General features: G+C 41.7%; 1 protein-coding gene across 5 annotated transcripts in view; it reads right to left on the reverse strand.

Moving 5' to 3' along the window:
* ptpdc1a (protein tyrosine phosphatase domain containing 1a) overlaps positions 1 to 19,859 on the reverse strand; it is a 130,058-nt gene extending 110,199 nt beyond the window's left edge. For all 5 annotated transcript variants that reach the window (XM_067998709.1, XM_067998708.1, XM_067998707.1 and 2 more), the window contains exon 1: positions 19,698 to 19,859. The gene's annotated coding sequence lies outside the window, so the exon portion shown is untranslated. The remainder of the gene's footprint in view (positions 1 to 19,697) is intronic.
* Between the last annotated feature and the right edge of the window lie 544 nt (positions 19,860 to 20,403).

Below are 20,403 nucleotides of genomic sequence, written 5' to 3' on the forward strand. Positions count from 1 at the left end.
TTATTAGTGACTACCTTATATTTATGGCCCCTAGTTCCGGTCTCCCTCTCAAGTGGAAACATCTTATCTATGTCTACCCTATCAAACCCTTCCATAATCCGAAAGACCTTTATCAGGTCACCCCTCAGTCTTCCGTTTTCCAGAGAAAAGAGCCTCAGCCTGGTAAGCCTTTCCTGATGAGTATAACCTCTCAGTTCTGGTATCATCCTAGTAAATCTTTTTTGCACTTTCTCCAGTGCCTCTATATCCTTTATATAATATGGAGACCAGAACTGTGCACAGTACTCCAAGTGTGGTCTAACCAAGGTTCTATAAAAGTTTAACATAACTTCCCCGTTTTTCAATTCTACTCCTCTAGAAATGAATCTCAGTACTTTGTTTATTTTTTATGGCCTTATTAAACTGCGTCGCTACTTTTAGTGATTTGTGTATCTGTACCCCCAGATCCCTCTGCTCTTCTATCCCATTTAAACTCTTATTTGCCAAGGAGTATGTGGTCTCCTTATTCAACCTACCAAAACGTACCACCTCAATAAGGCTTAAAATAATGGAGGACACAATTGGAGTACTGTGAACAGTTCTGGTCTCTATATTATAAAAAGGATATAGAGGCACTGGAGAAAGTGCAAAAAAGATTTACTAGGATGATACCAGAACTGAGGGGTTATACCTTAGTAAGTTTTAAAATAATGATTGAGGAAGACATAAGGAAGACAAAGACCAAAGTAATAGATTGGAAAAAAGCTAATTTTGAGGGGATGAGAGTGGAACTAGGGAAGGTAAACTGGAAAAAAATGTTGACAAAGAGATAGAACAGCAGTGGGAAATATTTAAAACGATTAACAGAGTTCAGGAGAAATATATTCCTCTAAAAAACAAGAACAAATTAGCCAATAATGAAACACCATGGATGAATAAAGAGATATGGGTAAAATTGAAACTAAAGAAAAAGGCATACTCTAAGTACATGGACAATAAAAGAGAGGATGGCAAAAGGGAATGGGTAGAGGTTAGGAAAGAAGTCAAAAAACAATTCTAAAAGGAACTAAGAAATCAAGAAAAATAAAAAGAAATAGTAAAGTATTTTACAGACACATAAATAACAAAAGAAAAATTAGGATAAGGCCAATAAGGGATGCACAAGGTAAACTCACAGGTAATGACAGCAAATTAGCAGAAATATCAAATAGTTACTTTGCCTCAGTATTTCCAGGGAGACTAACAAGGTGGGAGTGACATTAGGAGAAGAGATCAAAAAAGATATAAAGACACTTAAGTTAGATAGGGGGGCGCTAATTGATATACTAATCAAACTTAGAGAAGATAAAACCCCTGATCCGGATGGATTGTATCCGTGCATATTAAAAGAAGTTAGAGAAGAGATAGCAGAGGCACTATTACATACATATATATATAAACTGATTAGAAAAGGGAAGAGTGCCAGAGGACTGGCGGACAGCTAAATGTTATTCCTATATTTAAAAAGGGAGATGGAACATGTCCAGGGAACTATAGACCAGTTAGCTTAACGTTGGTGATAGGAAAGAAAATGGAATCTTTACTCAAAGATGTAATAGAAAAACATCCAGAAAATAAAAATACAATAAAGAATAGTCAGCACGGATTTCAGAACGAAAACTCATGCTTAACCAACCTTATTGAATTCTTTGACGTAACAGAAAGAGTGGACAAGGATAATGCAGTAGATGTGATATATTTGGATTTTCAAAAGGCCTTCAATAAGGTACCGCATTGTAGACTCATGACTACGATCAGAGCATGTGGAGTCGGGGACAGGTAGCAGAATGGATAGCAAGCTGGCTACAAAACAGAAAACAGAGTAGGGGTTAAGGGTAGCTACTTAGACAAGCAAAAGGTAGGAAGTGGTGTTCCACAGGGATCGGTGCTGGGACCACTGTTGTTCACAATTTACAGTAACGATTTGGACCCTGGAATCGGAAGTACAATTTCAAAATTTGCAGACAACACCAAATTGGGGGTTGCAGTTAATACAAAAGAAGAATGCGTCAAAATGCAAGAAGACATTAATAACCTTGCAGAATGGGCATGTAATTGGCAAATGAATTTCAATATAGATAAGTGAGGAGGTGAATTTTGGTAGTAAGAATAAGGAGGCCACATACTGCTTGGATAATAAGAGTCTAAATGGGGTAGAGGAGCAAAGGGATCTTGGGGGTACAGACATACAAATCACAAAGTAGCAACGGAGGTTAATAAGGCCATAAAAAAGGCAAACTAAGCACTGGGGTTCATTTCTAGAGGGATAGTATTGAAAAACAGAGCAGTTATGTTAAACTTGTATAGAACCTTAGTTAGACCACACTTGGAATACTGTGCACAGTTCTGGTCTCCATAATATAAGAAGAATATAAAGGCATGGGAGAAGGTGCAAAAAAGAATCACAAGAATAATAGCGAAACTGAAAGGATATATTTAACAGGAAAGGCTTAACAGGCTGGGGATGTTTTCTCTAGAACAGAGAAGGCTGAGGGGTGACCTGATAGAGGTCTTTAAGGTAATGAAAGGGTTTGATAAGGGGAAACATTTTCTCTATGTCTACCCTGTGAGGAGTCCAAAACTAGAAGTCATAAATACAAGATAGTCATCTAACTTCTTTGCTCAAAGAGTGGTAAGAATGTGGAACACGCTACCACAAGGATTGTTGAGGCAAATATCATAGATGCATTTAAGGGGAAGCTAGATAAGTATATAAGGGCGAAAGGAATTGAAGGATATGCTGATAGGGTTAAATGAAGTTGAGAGGGAGGAGGCTCGTGTGGAGCATAAATGTCAGCATACACTAGTTGGGCCGAATGGTCTGTTCCTGTGCTATGGACTCAATGTAACCTAATGTGTATAGCGCCTTTCACAACTTCCGGACATTCCAAACCATTTTACAGCCAATTACGTATTTTGAAGTGTAATCATCATAATTGTAGGCAAAGACAAAAGTTCAAAAAGAAGATTTGCAATAATATTTCTCATTCATTATTGGGGATTACGGAGCATAATGGAAATAGCACATCTAGCTCCACATCAGATTAATTTCCAGTATAAGAGGGAAAAGACATGTTGTATTTTGCAATAATCTTTGGCAAAGATGATCCTACAAAACCATCGTAACACACGTTATTCTGACACAATGATACTGTCTGCATTATATGCAACAGATAGGATTGGGTACATCAAAATTATAGATAGGTTTACCATATATTCAAATACAATATTCCCACAAAACTGAGGGTATGTACCCTAAGTTGTTGAATGAAGTCAAAGGGAAGATAGCAGAGACTCTGCCCACAACTTTTCAATCCTCAAATATGTAAATTGGGGACTGGACAGTAGCCAACATTACGTTTTTATTCAAGGAGGATAAACTGGGTAACTAACAGCCAATTAGCCCAAAGTCAGTTATGAACAAACTCTTAGAATCCATAATTCAAGATAAAATTACTGTGCATTTAGAAATACATGGATTAATTAAGAGCAGCCAAAACAGATTTCTTAAAGGCAAGTCGTGTTAGACAAATTTAAGAACTTTTTTGAAGAAGTGAATAAGGAAATGCAGTAGATGTAATATACTTGGCATTAGGGTAAATGAGTGTTGCTCGGACTGTAGAAGGGTTGAAAGTGGTATACCCCAGGTGTCAGTGCAGGGTTAACTTTTGTTCTCAATATATAGATAATTTGGACTTAGGGATAGGGAGCACAATCTCAATTTATTGATGACACAAAAGCAGGAGGTTTAGCAAACAGTGAGGAGAACTGTAGAAGAATTCAGACAGACAAAGGCAGGTTAGCAGAATGGACAAATAGGTGGAAGATGCAAGTTAACGTGGATATTTTTACCCACAAATGATAGTTAGACATTAAGAGACCAATATTATATTAACACTAACCCAAAGCAGTGTTCTGTTCCCAATTCTAGAACAAAGTACCACCATGGCTCAACTCCACCCGAGGGAAAGTCCTGCAAAATTTCTCCCTTATCCCCAAATATACTTAAGCAAACCTTCAAAGTATCTATCTATACTTACACATCAGCTATTCAAACTTGACCCGTTTGTTTCCACAAATGGCACTATGGTTTCAGCAGCATAAAATCCATAATGTTCCACAGAATTTTTGATACAAGTCTACTAACTTACCGCAACAGCCAGACCATTTAGACTTATTCAGTCATTTAATTTCAGTTCCAAAATATATATCGAACAGGATATGAGATTAAAATTCATGGTGATGATTTATTCACCATCTAATTCTGGACATTAGTTTATAGCTTTTAGAGCAAACCATGGCAATCAATAAATATGGCAATAAAACATTGAGAACAGATCTAGAAATGGTATTGTATGAGGTATTTTAATCTTCAAGAGGCTTTACAGATCTTTGCCCTCATTCTTCACTCCTATTTACTTGGATTCCTACTAACCATTATTCCCCAAAAAGTTTTGATCATGTGCATTGGGGAAACCAAGAATCCCCTCACATCTAGCATGTTCTCCCACACCCCTAACTTTCCAGCTGCTCTAGCAACACTTGTGTAAACAGTGCTTTAACCCAAAATTTTCACTTAAACAGGCAGATCATAACGAGAAATTACAAGAGAAAAAAAACTAACAATTTTAGGCAATGAAAAATAGTGCCCTCTTGCCAAACGTGGTGGTATGTTCAACACATTTACGACTACTATTACAAGTTGCATTTATATACAGCCTTCATCGTAGAAAAACATCCAAGGCATTTCACGGAGGCGTAATAAAATAAAATAACGCTGATCTAAAGGAGATATTAAGAGCAGTGACCAAAAGCTTAGCTAAATAGGTAGGTTTTAAAGAAAGCACTTGCATTTATAGAACCTTTCACATCCTCAGGCAGTCCCAAAGTGCTTTGCAGTCAATTAAGTACTTTTGAAATGTAGTCACTGTTGTAACATAGGCAAATGCGGCAGCCAATTTACACACAGCAATGAGATAAATGACCTGATAATCTGCTTTAGTGATGTTGGTTGAGGGGTAAATATTGGCCAGGACACCGAGAGAACTCCCCTGCTCTTTTTCAAATCGTGCCATGGGATCTTTTACGTCCACCTGAGAGGACAGATGGAGCTTCAGCTTAGCACCTCATCCAAAAGAACAGCAGCTCTAACAGTGTAGCACTCCCTCGGTACTGCACTGAAGTGCCAGTTTAGATTAAGTGCTCAATTCTCTGGAGTGGAGCTTGAACCCACAATCTTCTGACTCTCAGGCAATTGCTATCATCGAGCCAAGGCTGAAACCTTTAAGGAGGCAATTAAAGGAGGAGTGGGAGGATGAGAGGCACAAGGGTATAGGGCAAAAATTCCAGAGTGTGGGGCCTATTAAGCTGAAGGTACAGCTGCAAATAGTGAGCCAAAGGGAGTTTGGATGCACAAAAGGCCAGAGTCAGAGGTGCAGATAGTTCTGGGGGTGGTTGGGGTTATAGGGCTGAAGGTGGTCAGAGATAGGGAGGGGTGAGGCCATTAAGGGAATTAGACACGAGGATGAGAATTTTAAATTTGAGATATTGGGGGACTGGGAGCCAACGTGGGTCAGCAAGGACAGGGGTGATGGGCAACAGAGTATGAATGAGCTGATGTTTACAGAGTGCAAAAGATGGGAGGCTGGCGAGGAAAGCATCATAGTTGAATTGGGAGGTGACAACATATTCAAGGATTTGAAAGGATAGGGTGGTTGCAGGTGGGGTGTTGGTTTGCAAGGACAGAGGGATCTAGGATATGATTGTGAGGAGGGAGTGTAATGCCAGTGATTTTGAGAAGGAGGGGGTAGTACTGAGGAGAGGAAACCATTGAAAATGTCAAACAGCAGGAAGGGAAGTTGGTTAATCAGTTTAGTGGGACTGGAGTCAAGAGAGCAGGAGGTAGGTTTCATGGACGAGGTGTGCTTGAAAAGGGTATGAGAAGAGGTGCGAGAGAGACAGGAGTTCAGGGCTAGGGCAGGGCGTCCTGGGTGGAGGTTTGGCATGGTGGAGAAGGGGGGAAAGCAGCAGGGCCAGCTGAACGGGGTCTCAATCCTGGTAACAAGGAAGTCTATGAGCTCCTTGAACTTGTTAGAGGTGAGGATGGAGAAGTCACAGGAAAGAGGTTTAAGTAAACAGTTGGTAGTGGAGTAAAGCAGCCTGGGGTTACCTTTGCAATATATCAACAGCAACATCTAATCCAAAAATATCAGCATTACATTTTTCTCATTAAAGATAGATTAGGTGCAACAGTTTGAAATCTACTCCCTCGAAATTAAATTTCTTATTCTTTTCAACAGTAATTATGCATTTATATATTTTAAATAAGGGAAAAAGTAGCAGCATTACATTACTGGAGCCTGGTTTCGATGCAAACATTCGAAGGCAAATTATCTGATAGAATCATAGAAGTTTACAACATGGAAACAGGCCCTTCGGCCCAACATGTCCATGTCGCCCAGTTTATACCACTAAGCTCGTCCCAATTGCCTGCACTTGGCCCATATCCCTCTATACCCATCTTACCCATGTAACTGTCCAAATGCTTTTTAAAAGACAAAATTGTACCCGCCTCTACTACTGCCTCTGGCAGCTCGTTCCAGACACTCACCACCCTTTGAGTGAAAAAATTGCCCCTCTGGACCCTTTTGTATCTCTCCCCTCTCACCTTAAATCTATACCCCCTCGTTATAGACTCCCCTACCTTTGGGAAAAGATTTTGACTATCTACCTTATCTATGCCCCTCATTATTTTATAGACTTCTATAAGATCACTCCTAAACCTCCTACTCTCCAAAGAAAAAAGTCTCAGTCTATCCAACCTCTCCCTATAAGTCAAACCATCAAGTCCCGGTAGCATCCTAGTAAATCTTTTCTGCACTCTTTCTAGTTTAATAATATCCTTTCTATAATAGGGTGACCAGAACTGTACACAGTATTCCAAGTGTGGCCTTACTAATGTCTTGTACAACTTCAACAAGACATCCCAACTCCTGTATTCAATGTTCTGACCAATGAAACCAAGCATGCTGAATGCCTTCTTCACCACCCTATCCACCTGTGACTCCACTTTCAAGGAGCTATGAACCTCTACTCCTAGATCTCTTTGTTCTATAACTCTCCCCAACGCCCTACCATTAACGGAGTAGGTCCTGGCCCGATTCGATCTACCAAAATGCATCACCTCACATTTATCTAAATTAAACTCCATCTGCCATTCATCGGCCCACTGGCCCAATTTATCAAGATCCCGTTGCAATCCTAGATAACCTTCTTCACTGTCCACAATGCCACCAATCTTGGTGTCATCTGCAAACTTACTAACCATGCCTCCTAAATTCTCATCCAAATCATTAATATAAATAACAAATAACAGCGGACCCAGCACCGATCCCTGAGGCACACCGCTGGTCACAGGCCTCCAATTTGAAAAACAACCCTCTACACCCACCCTCTGTCTTCTGTCGTCAAGCCAATGTTGTATCCAATTGGCTACCTCACCTTGGATCCCGTGAGATTTAACCTTATGTAACAACCTACCATGCGGTACCTTGTCAAAGGCTTTGCTAAAGTCCATGTAGACCACGTCTACTGCACAGCCCTCATCTATCTTCTTGGTTACCCCTTCAAAAAACTCAATCAAATTCGTGAGACATGATTTTCCTCTCACAAAACCATGCTGACTGTTCCTAATCAGTCCCTGCCTCTCCAAATGCCCGTAGATCCTGTCTCTCAGAATACCCTCTAACAACTTACCCACTACAGATGTCAGGCTCACCGGTCTGTAGTTCCCAGGCTTTTCCCTGCCGCCCTTCTTAAACAAAGGCACAATATTTGCTACCCTCCAATCTTCAGGCACCTCACCTGTAGCTGTCGATGATTCAAATATCTCTGCTAGGGGACCCGCAATTTCCTCCCTAACCTCCCATAACGTCCTGGGATACATTTCATCAGGTCCCGGAGATTTATCTACCTTGATGCGCGTTAAGACTTCCAGCACCTCCCTCTCTAATATGTACATTCCTCAAGACATCACTATTTATTTCCCCAAGTTCCCTAACATCCATGCCTTTCTCATGAACATGTGCACAGGTCATATGGCAAAAGAATTTCATATATATATTAGTCTACATTTAAGAAAATCTATATAATTTTGCAGTCAGGCTGCAGAAGAGCAAACATGTATAAAAAATAGCAAAATGAAAGTACAGTAAAACCTTGTGATGCATTTTTAATCTTTCACGTATCAATAAAATTTTACTTTTTGGTTTAGATATTAATGTGGTACTTAGAAATTGAGTGTGTTGTGTCCTATCAGGTCACTTGGGTCAAGTACCAGAACAAGCACAAAAACAAATCCATCATATTGGGCACTGGATCAGGCTACGAGTGAAAATGTGCCATAGGAGGTGTTTTTTGTTTCTCTTGCCCCAATTGCAATATAGATTGAGAGGCCTAGTAAAGAATAGGATTTAAATATGAAATATGGAAAAAAGACAATTTTGGGGTTTTTTTTAAATATAAAAAGTGTACTCTAACAGCAGAATATGGTAGGAAAAAAATAAATCCCAGCAAAGTAGCAACCTTACCACCCTACCAAAGCCATCGTTCAGTGCTGACACATTGAACAAACTGAAGCTGCACATCATCACTCATCTATAGCCTAGCTTCAAATTTTGCTGACTGCCATGGGGACAGTAACTGATAATTGGCTAATCTGTCACACTGACTATTTTGGCATCAGTTGGGTTAGAATTGTGTTAGAGAAATCTAATATACAAAATAAAATCCCAGTGAGATGGTATAATATAAAAAAGTGTGCCACTTCTTTACAAAACAAATCACCCTAATCATAAATGTAATATGATAAAAAGGTCCCTCATCTTTATTGAGGGTTGAACTGAGCAAAGCTACCTGTGTCAGTCAATACAGATGTTTAAGGCTACAGCAACACCAGATTTTGTTCTTCAGAGCCAATATTACAACTGCACTAAGCTTCGTTGTACCTTACCCACAGTGATAATTACGGCCAGTTGTCCTTAAAGCTAATTGATTAGCAAGTGTAATCATTTTGCAGCACTTTACAACTAGTACTAATAGCAGGGAAAACACAGAGAATCATGTAGGTAGGAGGTAAGAAACTAGACATTAATTTGCTCTGGACTTATTACCACTGTTTTCATAGTCTCCAATGTCTCTTGAAACTGGTATTTCTTACATGTGTTTCCTGTTGGTATAGCTGTTAACAGTTAAAGTATACTGAGTGATGGAGACATCTTTACAGTGTCAAAAACACAAAAGCTCCTGTCTGGTAGAAAGGAGTGGAGACTGCAATCAAACTAGTTACTTTAAGCAGCAACTTCATTTTAAAAATGAACTAAGTAATGCAATCAGTTTTGCTAAGTATTTTAAATTTTCCACACAAAAATTGCTCTCAATATTTTACCATCAAGCCTTTAACACCAGTTGCTAGCTTGAGATATGTAGGAACAAGAAAGCAGTGATTCTACATCAGCAAGAATACCAATGGCCAGCCTTCCCATTACTTGCATTTTGGTCAACTATTTCCCATTAATTTTCATTAGCCCAGACTGGATATCTGCATTGTTTCATGTCAACTGTTAGTACATTTTCTTTATACTATCTGTGTAGTGAGTTACTTTCGTAACTTTTAATTAATTTTGAAATATCCATGACATTATTACAACCCCATCTACTTTCACCCATCCTGACAATCCTGGCCAATCCCTTAACAATTTCAAGCTAAAGAATTAAGCTTGCAGTGCTTTCTTTGTTTCACTATACAGTGCACTAAGTCATTGACAAGGTTGAAATTTGAGACTGAAGTGTAAACAATTAAAGAAGTTTGGTACCAAGATAGATCAACAGGCACTTCAAACAGTGCAAGGATATAAGAACATAGCAACAGGAGAAGATCATTCAGCCCCTCGAGCCTGTTCCGCCATTCAATCAGATCATGGCTGATCTGTACCTCAACTCCATTTACCTGTCTTTGCTCCAAATCCCTTGCTAGCCTTACCTAACAAAAATCTCAGTCTTGAAAGTTTCAATTGGCCCAGCATCCATAGCCTTTGTGAAGAAGGAGGGGGAAAGAGTTCAAGATTTCTACTACCCTTCGAAGTCTGTCCTGATTTCACTCCTGAATGGCCTGGCTCTAATTTTAAGATTATGCCCCCTTGTTCTGGATTCCCCACTAGAGGAAATAGTTTCTCTGTATCTACCCGATTGAATCTCTTTATCATTTTAAGCACATCAATTAGATCACCTCAATCTTCTGTACTCAAAGGAATACAAGCCAAGTTTATGCAACCTGGCCTCATCATTTAACCCTTTAAGCCCTGGTATCATTCTCGTGAATCTGCGCTGTACGCCCTCCAAGGCCAATATATCCTTCCTGAGGTGCGATGCCCAAAACTGTACACAGTACTCCAGATGGGGTCTGACCAAGGCTCTGTACAATTGAAGCATGACTTGCTCCCCTTTGTATTCCAGCACCCATGAGATAAAGGCCAACATTCGATTAGCATTTTTGATCAGTTTTTGTATCTATCCACTAGCTTTTAGTGATGTGTGTACATGGACACCTAAATCTCTTTGCCCTTCCACAGTTCCTAGTTTCTTACCATTTAGAAAATACTCCGATTTGTCTTTCTTGGATCGAAAGTGGATGACCTCACAGTTCCCTCACATTCAACGCCATTTGCCACAATTTTACCCATTCACTTAACCTGTCCATGTCCCTTTGTTACTTCCTGCTCCCATCTGCAGTATTTACTGTGCCTCCCACTAGTAGTCATTACAAACTTGGACATACAACTCTGTTCCTTCATCCAAATCATCAATAAATATGGTGAAAAGCTTAGGCCCCAATGCACACCCCTGGGGAACACCTCTTGTCACATCCCGCCAATCACAGTACGTACCCTTTATCCCTACTCTCTGTCTCAGATCTCCCAATCAATTTCCAACCCATGTCGCACAATTGCTTCCAATTCTGTGCGCTTTCAATTTTGTTCTTGTTCGGAACCTTATCAAATGCCATCCGGAAGTGCTAATAAATAATATCCATTGACACTCCCTTATCCACCATGTTAGCGACCTCCTCAAAATATTCAAGTAGATTAGTCAGACATGACCTACCTTTCACAAATCCATGTTGACTCTCTTTGATCAGCTCATACCTGTCCAAGTGGTCAGTCACTGTCTCTGATCATAGTTTCCAGCAACTTCCCTACAACTGCTGTTAGACTGACGAGTCTGTAGTTACCTGGTTTCTCCCTATCCTCCCTTATTAAATAATGGAGTGATATTTGGAATTTTCCAATCCCAAGACACAACTCCTGAATCTAGACAATATTTTCAATGGATCCTTGGCAATGCTTCAACTAGATTAGTCAGACATGACTTGCTCTTCACAAATCCATGCCGACTCTCTCTAATCAGCTCGTATTTGTCCATATATAGGTTGACACTCAGGACTTTGCATGCTGAATTTCCAGTATTTAGCAGGAATAGTTTGGCGAAATTCAAGTGAAAGGTGGGGGCTTCCTAACTGGCAAGAAAAAGATTAGATTAAAAAGCAGAGGATTAAGTCAATGGCCGAGACCCAGAAACACGTTGCTCAGCTCAGCAAAAGAAAGGCAGATGACATGAAGATGAAGAACACGTAGAAAAATCCCCCCACCCCCCCCCCCCCCATTATTATGGGATAACTACAGGGGTTGCTTTATTCCACCAGAAAAAAAAATGGGTTCTTTGTTCGGGTCATGAAGAAAATGGCAAACCATACTAATCTATGGGTTCCACATTGTTGTTTTTCCTGCTATTAAAAATAGCTGAACTTCTAAAATAAAAAATTACATCCTCTGAAGAAAATTCATTTGGATTGTGTATCTTTGACAAGAATTCTAGTTTTGCCCAAGTTCTCTTTGCTCCACCCTCCCACTAAGATAGGAAAGTTCCACTAGTGTTAGTTTGAGAGGGGAGGACACAAGATAGAAGCAAAGATATGGTAAAAGTGAAAAAAGTGTGACAATAAGTTAAATTATTCTAATCTTGGATTAAAATATCCTTCGTGTGCACACATTTGAACACACCAAGTGAACAAAAGATTTTGAAGTCAGATTGTCGCATTACACTCTTATTGTCGTTCTACAGGAGCAAGATTAAAACTACAAACTTCCATTACGCATCTCTTGCTTACATTTACACACATGTACAATATTTGTCCACAGCAGCTGGCAGCAACCAGACCTAGATAACATTTCCAACTCAACTGCAATAAAAGAGAATATAATACAGTAATATAACTAATAAATCCAACAAGGAATTCAGGAAAAACTTCTTTAACCAGAGAGTGGTTAGAATATGGAACTTGCTACCACATGTAGTTGAGGCAAATAGCATAGATGCATTTAAGGGGAAGCTAGATAAGTACATGAGGGAGCAAGGAATATAAGGATCTGCTGATAGGGTTCGATAAGTAGGATGGGAGGTTCATGTGGCGCATAAACACCGGCACAGATCAGTTGGGCCAATTGGCCTGTTTCTGTGTTGTAAATTCTACGTAATTCCTAGGGTCCAAACAAAAGAGCAGACCAAAGTTGGGGAAATATCTTGCAGACATTTCCAACCTTTAATAACCAATTTTATGGATAAGCTTAAGTGATTTTTTTCCAAATATATTTTGTGCATTTCTGCCTCACGTTCCCCTCAGGGCAGTGTCCTAGGCCCAACCATCTTCAGCTGTTTCATCAATGACCATCCCTCCATCATAAGGTCAGAAATGGGGATGTTCGCTGATGATTGCACAGTGTTCAGTTCCATTCGCAACCCCTCAAATAACGAAGCAGTCCGAGCCCGCATGCAGCAAGACCTGGACAACATCCAGGCTTGGGCTCATAAGTGGCAAGTAACATTCACGCCAGACAAGTGCCAGGCAATGACCATCTCCAACAAGAGAGAGAGTCTAACCACCTCCCCTTGACATTCAACGGCATTACCATCACCGAATCCCCCACCATCAACATCCTGGGGGTCACCATTGACCAGAAACTTAACTGGACCAGCCATATAAATACTGTGGCTACAAGAGCAGGTCAGAGGCTGGGTATTCTGCGGCGAGTGACTCACCTCCTGACTCCCCAAAGCCTTTCCACCATCTACAAGGCACAAGTCAGGAGTGTGATGGAATACTCTCCACTTGCTTGGATGAGTGCAGCTCCAACAACACTCAAGAAGCTCGACAGCATCCAAGATAAAGCAGCCCCGCTTGATTGGCATCCCATCCACCATCCTAAACATTCACTCCCTTCACCACCGGCGCACTGTGGCTGCAGTGTGCACCATCCACAGGATGCACTGCAGCAACTCGCCAAGGCTTCTTCGACAGCACCTCCCAAACCCGCGACCTCTACCACCTAGAAGGACAAGAGCAGCAGGCACATGGGAACAACACCACCTGCACGTTCCCCTCCAAGTCACACACCATCCCGACTTGGAAATATATCGCCATTCCTTCATCGTCACTGGGTCAAAATCCTGGAACTCCCTTCCCAACAGCACAGTGGGAGAACCGTCACCACACGGACTGCAGCGGCTCAAGAAGGCGGCTCATCACCACCTTCTCAAGGGCAATTAGGGATGGGCAATAAATGCTGGCCTCGCCAGCGACGCCCACATCCCATGAATGAATTTTAAAAAATTATTTCCAGCTATACACAGATTCCTGATCAAAGAAGAAAAAAGGCAATCAGAAAATAGTACTATAAAATTATCTGAGCTACAAGATTGGTCAATTTGTAGTACTTGCTTGTTCAAGCGTGGTAACACCTATGGAAAGAGCTGAAGGAGTTGGTCGCTCGGTTTTCTTTTGATTACTCATTCCTTATTGATATTTTGTTATTTTTTGATGCCTTGCTGAACTCCTGTCCAGCAATGACCTGAGGCAGCGATAACTGGACTCCAACTATCGCAACTATTTTCCTGTGCATCAGGTATGAATCCAACCACTGGATGGATTCCCTTGGGACCCCATTGATCTAAGTTTCATTAGGGCTCCTTAGTGCCACGTTTGGTTGAATGCTGTTTTGATGTCAAGGGAAGTTATTCTCACGTCTCATCTGACATTCAGCTCTTGCGTCCATGCCGGCATAAAGTCTGTAATGAGGTCTGGAGCCATGTGGTCCATTTTTTTTACAAATTCATTCCCGGGAGGTGGGTGTCACTGGCAAGGCTGGCATTTATTGCCCATCCTTAGTTGCCCTGAAGCAGTTCAACACAACTGAGTGGCTTCTAAGCTACTTTAGAGGGCAGTTAGGAATCAACCACGTTGCTGTGGGACTGAAGTCATATATAGGCCAGACTGAGTAAGGACGTCAGGTTTCCTTCCTTAAAGGACATTAGTGAACCAGTTGGGATTGTGCGACATTTTACGGATACCAGTTTTTATTTCCACATTTTTTAAAACTGAATTCAAATTCTCAAACTGTCATAGTGGAATTTTAACTCATTCTCTGGATTATTAGTCCAGGCCTCTGGATTACTAGGCCAGTAATATAACCATTAAACTACCATACCTTATTCTGGTGGAACCCAAACTGAGTGTCAAAAGAGCGTATTGATGTATAGGTGCTGCTTGATAGCACTATTGGTGACTCCTTCCCATCACTTTGCAAATGACTGGGAGGAGGTTGATGTGGCAGTAGTTGGCTGGGTTAGATTTATCCTGTGTTTTGTGGAGAAGACATACCTGGGCAATTTTCCACATTGTCGGGTAGATGCCAGTGACTGAAACAGCTTGGACGGATGTGATGGTGAAAAGTATAGCCAGGCAGAGAATCTTCAGCAAGGGAAAAGGAGTCGTTGGCCGAAAGCCAAGTTACTGCCAGTGCCAGAATATCAATGAAATCATTCACAATGTAGCTATCCATGAAGGAGCAAACATTCTGGAGGCATTTATAGAGGAAGGTGGTGGAAGAGGTGAGCAAATGGGGACGAGATTCTAGAAATTAGGTCAAGAAGAGCATATAAGAGGAGGTCGTTACTGGGAGCAGAGGATGGGCTAGTTTGGTCTGTATATTGGGGTGGGGAACATGTGCAAGTAACAGAAAGTGGGAGCATGCACATACAAGAAAGGGGCAAGAAGAGAGGATTGGGCAAGGAAGAAGGTGGGGGGATGGCTTGTGATGGGAGTGTCAGAGAGTGGGCCTCATTCTAGAGAGCAGGTCTTCAACACTACATGCAAAGTCCATAGCTTTCACTGTGTCCAGTTCTTAATGTCACGTGGAGTGAACCAAATTGGCTGAACAGTGGCATCTATGAAGATGAGGACTTCAGGAGGCAGCCAATTAGGATCATCACTTTTAACTGACAATCCTTCCAAACAGATCAGCCCTGTCTCCTACATTCAAGTGCTGGGATGCACCATGGGGCTTCCTCCTCACATTAATTGCCCGATCATCCACCATCACTCCTGACTGGGGGCGATAGAGCTACAGAGCATTGCTCTGAACTATTGCTTGTGGGATTGCATAGCTCTGTCTGTAGCATGCTGTTTTTGTTGCTTAGCATGCAGGTAGCCCTGTGTTGTAATTTCACTAGGTTGGTATCTCATTCAAAGATGTGTCTGATGCTGCTCCTGACATACCCTTCTGCATTCCCCATTGAACCAAATTAGTCTCCCAGCTTGGAGGAGTGAGATGTGCCAGACTTTGAAGCTAAAAGCTAATGGACAGGTACAAAAAAATAATTTAAGAAGCTAATGAAATGTTGGCCTTTATTTCAAATGGAGTTAGAATACAAAGGTGTGAAAGTTATGTTACAGTTATATAAAGCTCTGGTTAGACCCATTTAGAGTACTGCGTTCAGTTCTGGACACCGCATCTTGGAGGGGGTGCAGTGCAGATTCAGCAGAATGATATTGGGGCTAAAAGGCTTAAATTATGAGGCTAGATTGCATTGACTAGCCTTGTATTTCCTTGAGTATAAAAGGTTAAGGGGTGATCTAATTGAGATGTTTACGGTGATTAAAGGATTTGATAAGGTAGATGGAGGGAAACTATTTCCTCCTGGGGGAGTCCAGAATAAGGACTCTTATTCTTGCCCCTACACTTGCTGGTCCTCCAATGCCTCACATTTAAGATACTTATTCTCATCTATAAATCCTCCATGGTCTTACTCCACCCTGTCTCTGCAATCTCCTCCAGCCCTGCATCCCCAGAGGGCAGCAGGGCAGGGGTATAGCCAAGAAAAGGACCTAGAAATTCCTTGTTTGAATTCCTCCAAGTCCTCCTGGATGAGATTGAAAACAGGAGGCAGATGCCGCCAAGCTGACCAGGGATCAGTCATGCCACCTGGGAGGTGGCACTGGCATTGAGTGCCACCTTCCTCACTCCCAAGAATGCAAAACAGTGCCAAAAGAAGTTCAATGATTTGACCAGGTAACACACTCACCACACTCTCCCTTTTGTCCTTGCCCACCTGGGCACCATCACATTCTTCATCCTCTCAAACAACAACTTGCATTTACACAGAACCTTTAACATAGTAAAATGTCCCACGGCGCTTCACAAGAGCGTTATCAGACAAAATTTGACACAGAGTCACATAAGGAGATATTAGGACAAAAACTTGGTCTAAGGGGTAGGTTTTAAGAAGCGACTTAAAGAAGGAGGGGTAGAGAGGAAAGGTTTAGAAAGGGAATTCCAGAGCTTAGGGCTTAGGCAGCTGAAGGCACGGCCGCCAATGGTGGAGTGAAGGAAATCGGGGATGCGCAAAATGCCAGAATTAAAGCAACATTTACATAACTAACCCTTCACACTGGACTCTGGTTAATGGCACTTCTATCTCCCTATTCTGTGCTATGGCTACACAACCCCTCTAACACATAGAAACTGCTGTGCACAACCCTAAAACAGTTTCCTCCACTGTAACAACCTCACACACCCACATCTTTTACTTAACTTCTCCCATGCACTTGCCACATATTCAATTGCCAGCCTTATCCTCATTTACTTATCTCTTTGCAGGAGAAGTTGGTGCACAATGCCTGGCAAAGGCAGGCCACCAGAGGGATCATTCCCATTGTCAAACCCCTCACCCCCTACAAAGATAATGCAATGCAGCTCATGGGCATGCCAAGGTTGGCAGTATCTTGCCAGCACCAAGTGAGTAACTAGCTCCTATACCCTCTGCAGCACCCTACACACACAGCCTTCCATCCCCTTTCTAGGTCTCCTTCATCCCAAGGAGGTCACGCTCACCTATTCTTACCTACTGCCATTCTTTCCTGAAGATCCACCACAGCAACGGTAGGCTCAGCTGGACAAAGATTATACTGCTGAGGAGGATGCCGACGATCTAGGGCCTTTCTTCCCCTTCATCTATTCTGGAGATGATGAGGAGGACCACCAGCCCAGGCCACACATCCACCTAATACAACCCAACACATTTAACTCTGCCGCAACCCCTTCCAAGTTACCACCATTTTCATCCTCTCTCCCAGGCACCAGCTCAGAGACTTTCACCCAGGGGGGAATTAGATAGTGCTAGTGAGGAATTGGTACCAGGTGATTCACCGAGCACAGGGGACCTGAAGGATCTGCAGGAAGGCTGCCTATGGCTTTGGAGTTATCTGATCAAACCTCATGGGTAGTTGCCTGAAAAAGATATTTGAGAAATATCATATCTACATACAGGGTCTGAGGACAATCTCCCACGAGGTGCAGCAACTGACAGGTGTGACTGTCGCATCTACAGCTCTCCTTTGCGACAACATATCGGAAGCTTTATCTTCCTTGCAGATACCAATGCAGCAAGTGGTAGCTGCACTAAACTCTGCAGCTAGTTCCCAGAGAAGAGGCAGTCATGGCCTCCAACTCCATGGAAACACAGGCTGTATCTCTGGAGGTAATAGGGGACAGATTGGAGTGCAGCATGAATCACAGCTTCCAGACCATGGGCACAGCCGTGTCTATGGCTTTCAGGATCTAATAGCTGCCATTGGACAAGCCATTCCAGTGATCAGTGGGGCCACAGATCCAGGGCCTTAGCTTTAACTAGAAATCAGTGGAGATCCCTATCCTAAATTAAAACTAAGCAAATTTTCAGGATGGAGCACACAATACCAAAGAGAAAAAAAAGATAGCTTCTATGAAATGGAGTACTGAAATCCTAAATATGCCTGTAACAGTCCACATAACAAGGAGATAAAATAAACTTTTTTTAAAAATCACTGTATAAACAGACTGCAGCACAAAAAAGTGATGAGATGCGGTGTACTTACTCCAAAACTAAGGAACACTTAACTCTCTTTTAAGTTAACTGTACTGGAAACATTGAAGCTTCTTCATTTTTGAATTTCGAACAGACGTCCTTATGCACCTGCATGTAAAAGACTTATCTCCAAATATAGCATCAAGCTTTCAGATCTCTGCCCTTACTTTTTTTGAAATGCATATGAAGCACTGAAAGTGTGGTGCTGAGCAACACAGATCAGTAAGGTCCATGTTTGATCTCAGGTTTGTGCTAAGTAAGTTACCTTATCTCAGCTGGCAAATGGCACATATACAACTATCTTCAATGCTCCATAACTAGAGCATGGGAAAAATAATCAGCCAAGATTCCCACTCCTGGTCAGCATCCAGTGATTGTGGGGTCATTGTGTATGCACGTCCCACAGGGGAATAATAGAAATTAGTATTTTTTCATTGATTAAAAGGAACCTTGATGATTTAGGTTATTTTTTCTCCCCTCTTTAATTTTATTTTCCTGTGGAGCTGTTAATGAACAACCACATAACTTTTTAATCATGAGATATTGCACAAAACAAGCTTCCAATTGTTGACATGACAGCTGTAAAGTTTTTCTTGTAGATGTTTACTTTTATCAGTCAGCCAGTCATGTGAATGTCACTGGAAATCAATTTTGGGATGGCAGCATGCAGCTAAATTAATTTTACATCAAATAACAATTAAAGGAACTGGAAGTATTTTTTTTATAAGAGTTGAAATATAATACTGGGGTTATGCACCTTTTAACAGTCTCATAAATTACAGTAGTGACCTCTCAGGTTTCCTCATTATAAATATTTAATTAATACATATAATGCAGTTGTGCTTACAACTACCTATTGTGCAGCTTTTGTCCCATTTCCATAAGCAAAAAAACATCACCTATTCAGAAATAATAATATAAAAAGGTCCAACTTACACTGCAATATTGTGCTGTTTCTGATGAAGCTGCAACTTGTAAATAAAATTTAAAAATAAGATTTTTCTCATATTAGCTCGACTTATTTAACTACAAAAGTGTAAACACAACTTCTTTAACTAAAGAGGTATCAAAGAATCACCAATGTCAGTGTTTTGAACATGCGGTAATCGACTCAGGTCGGCCTTAAAGTGCAAGGAACAAGAAAGCATACATAAAGAACGAATACACCAGGCCTCCCATTCAAAGGCCAGGCATGTGCCTACCAGACGGGCCTTATTGTACAGACTGGCCCTGTGAAGGGAGCCGCACTGAGTATAATTTGGACAGCACTGTGCTGCACATTGGAGCCGTTACTCTCCGACGATGACACTGACCCTACAGCCGGCGCCCAGACGGCAGACACCTCCCTCCCCCGCCCCCCAATATCCCCATCATCATTGGCCTACCTTCCTACTACCGCTTCGCCCTCTCCGTTATTCCAATGACGCTGTTGGTCGCTTCGGAGCCGCTCCCCCTACTTGTTGTGGCAGGGCCGGAGCTGCACCGAAATGGCGGTAGCTTCGTTATCGAAGCCGGTCCGACCGCACTCAGGATGAGAGCCGGCTCGGCTCACGTGACCAAGCGCTGGCAACGGCGGAGGGGGCGGGTCAGCAATGCGGGAAATTCATTTCACTTAAGTGACCTTACAGAGGATAGTAAAAGTGAGTTTATATACAAACTGTAACTATCCCACAATATTTGTATAATCCAATAAATTAGGAAGATGCATTTAACGTTTGCAAAAGGATTTATATCAGTTATACAAATAGAAAATTAAATGTCACACTGACAAACGCAGAGTATTGGAGAAAGAATGAGCACCATAGATATACAATGAATGGAATAGAATTAGCAGGGGACTTTGAACGGGACCTGGGAGCAACAATAGGCTCATTTTCAAGATTTACTTACACTGAAGTTTAGCACCAGTGTGAAGCAATTTTAGCTTTTCACAGACACCAAACTGGCAGTGTAACGCCAGCGTCAGTGCAGACCTGACTCTGGAGTGAGACTCAGGGCGTGGGGGGAGTGAATAATTTCACATTGATTTGGTTGGACACTGCATGGAGTGTAAATCCAGTGCAGCACCACATCTGTTTTGCAAAGTGCTTG

This window comes from Heptranchias perlo, chromosome 17 (genome assembly GCF_035084215.1).
Source record: "Heptranchias perlo isolate sHepPer1 chromosome 17, sHepPer1.hap1, whole genome shotgun sequence".
NCBI lineage: Eukaryota > Metazoa > Chordata > Chondrichthyes > Hexanchiformes > Hexanchidae > Heptranchias > Heptranchias perlo.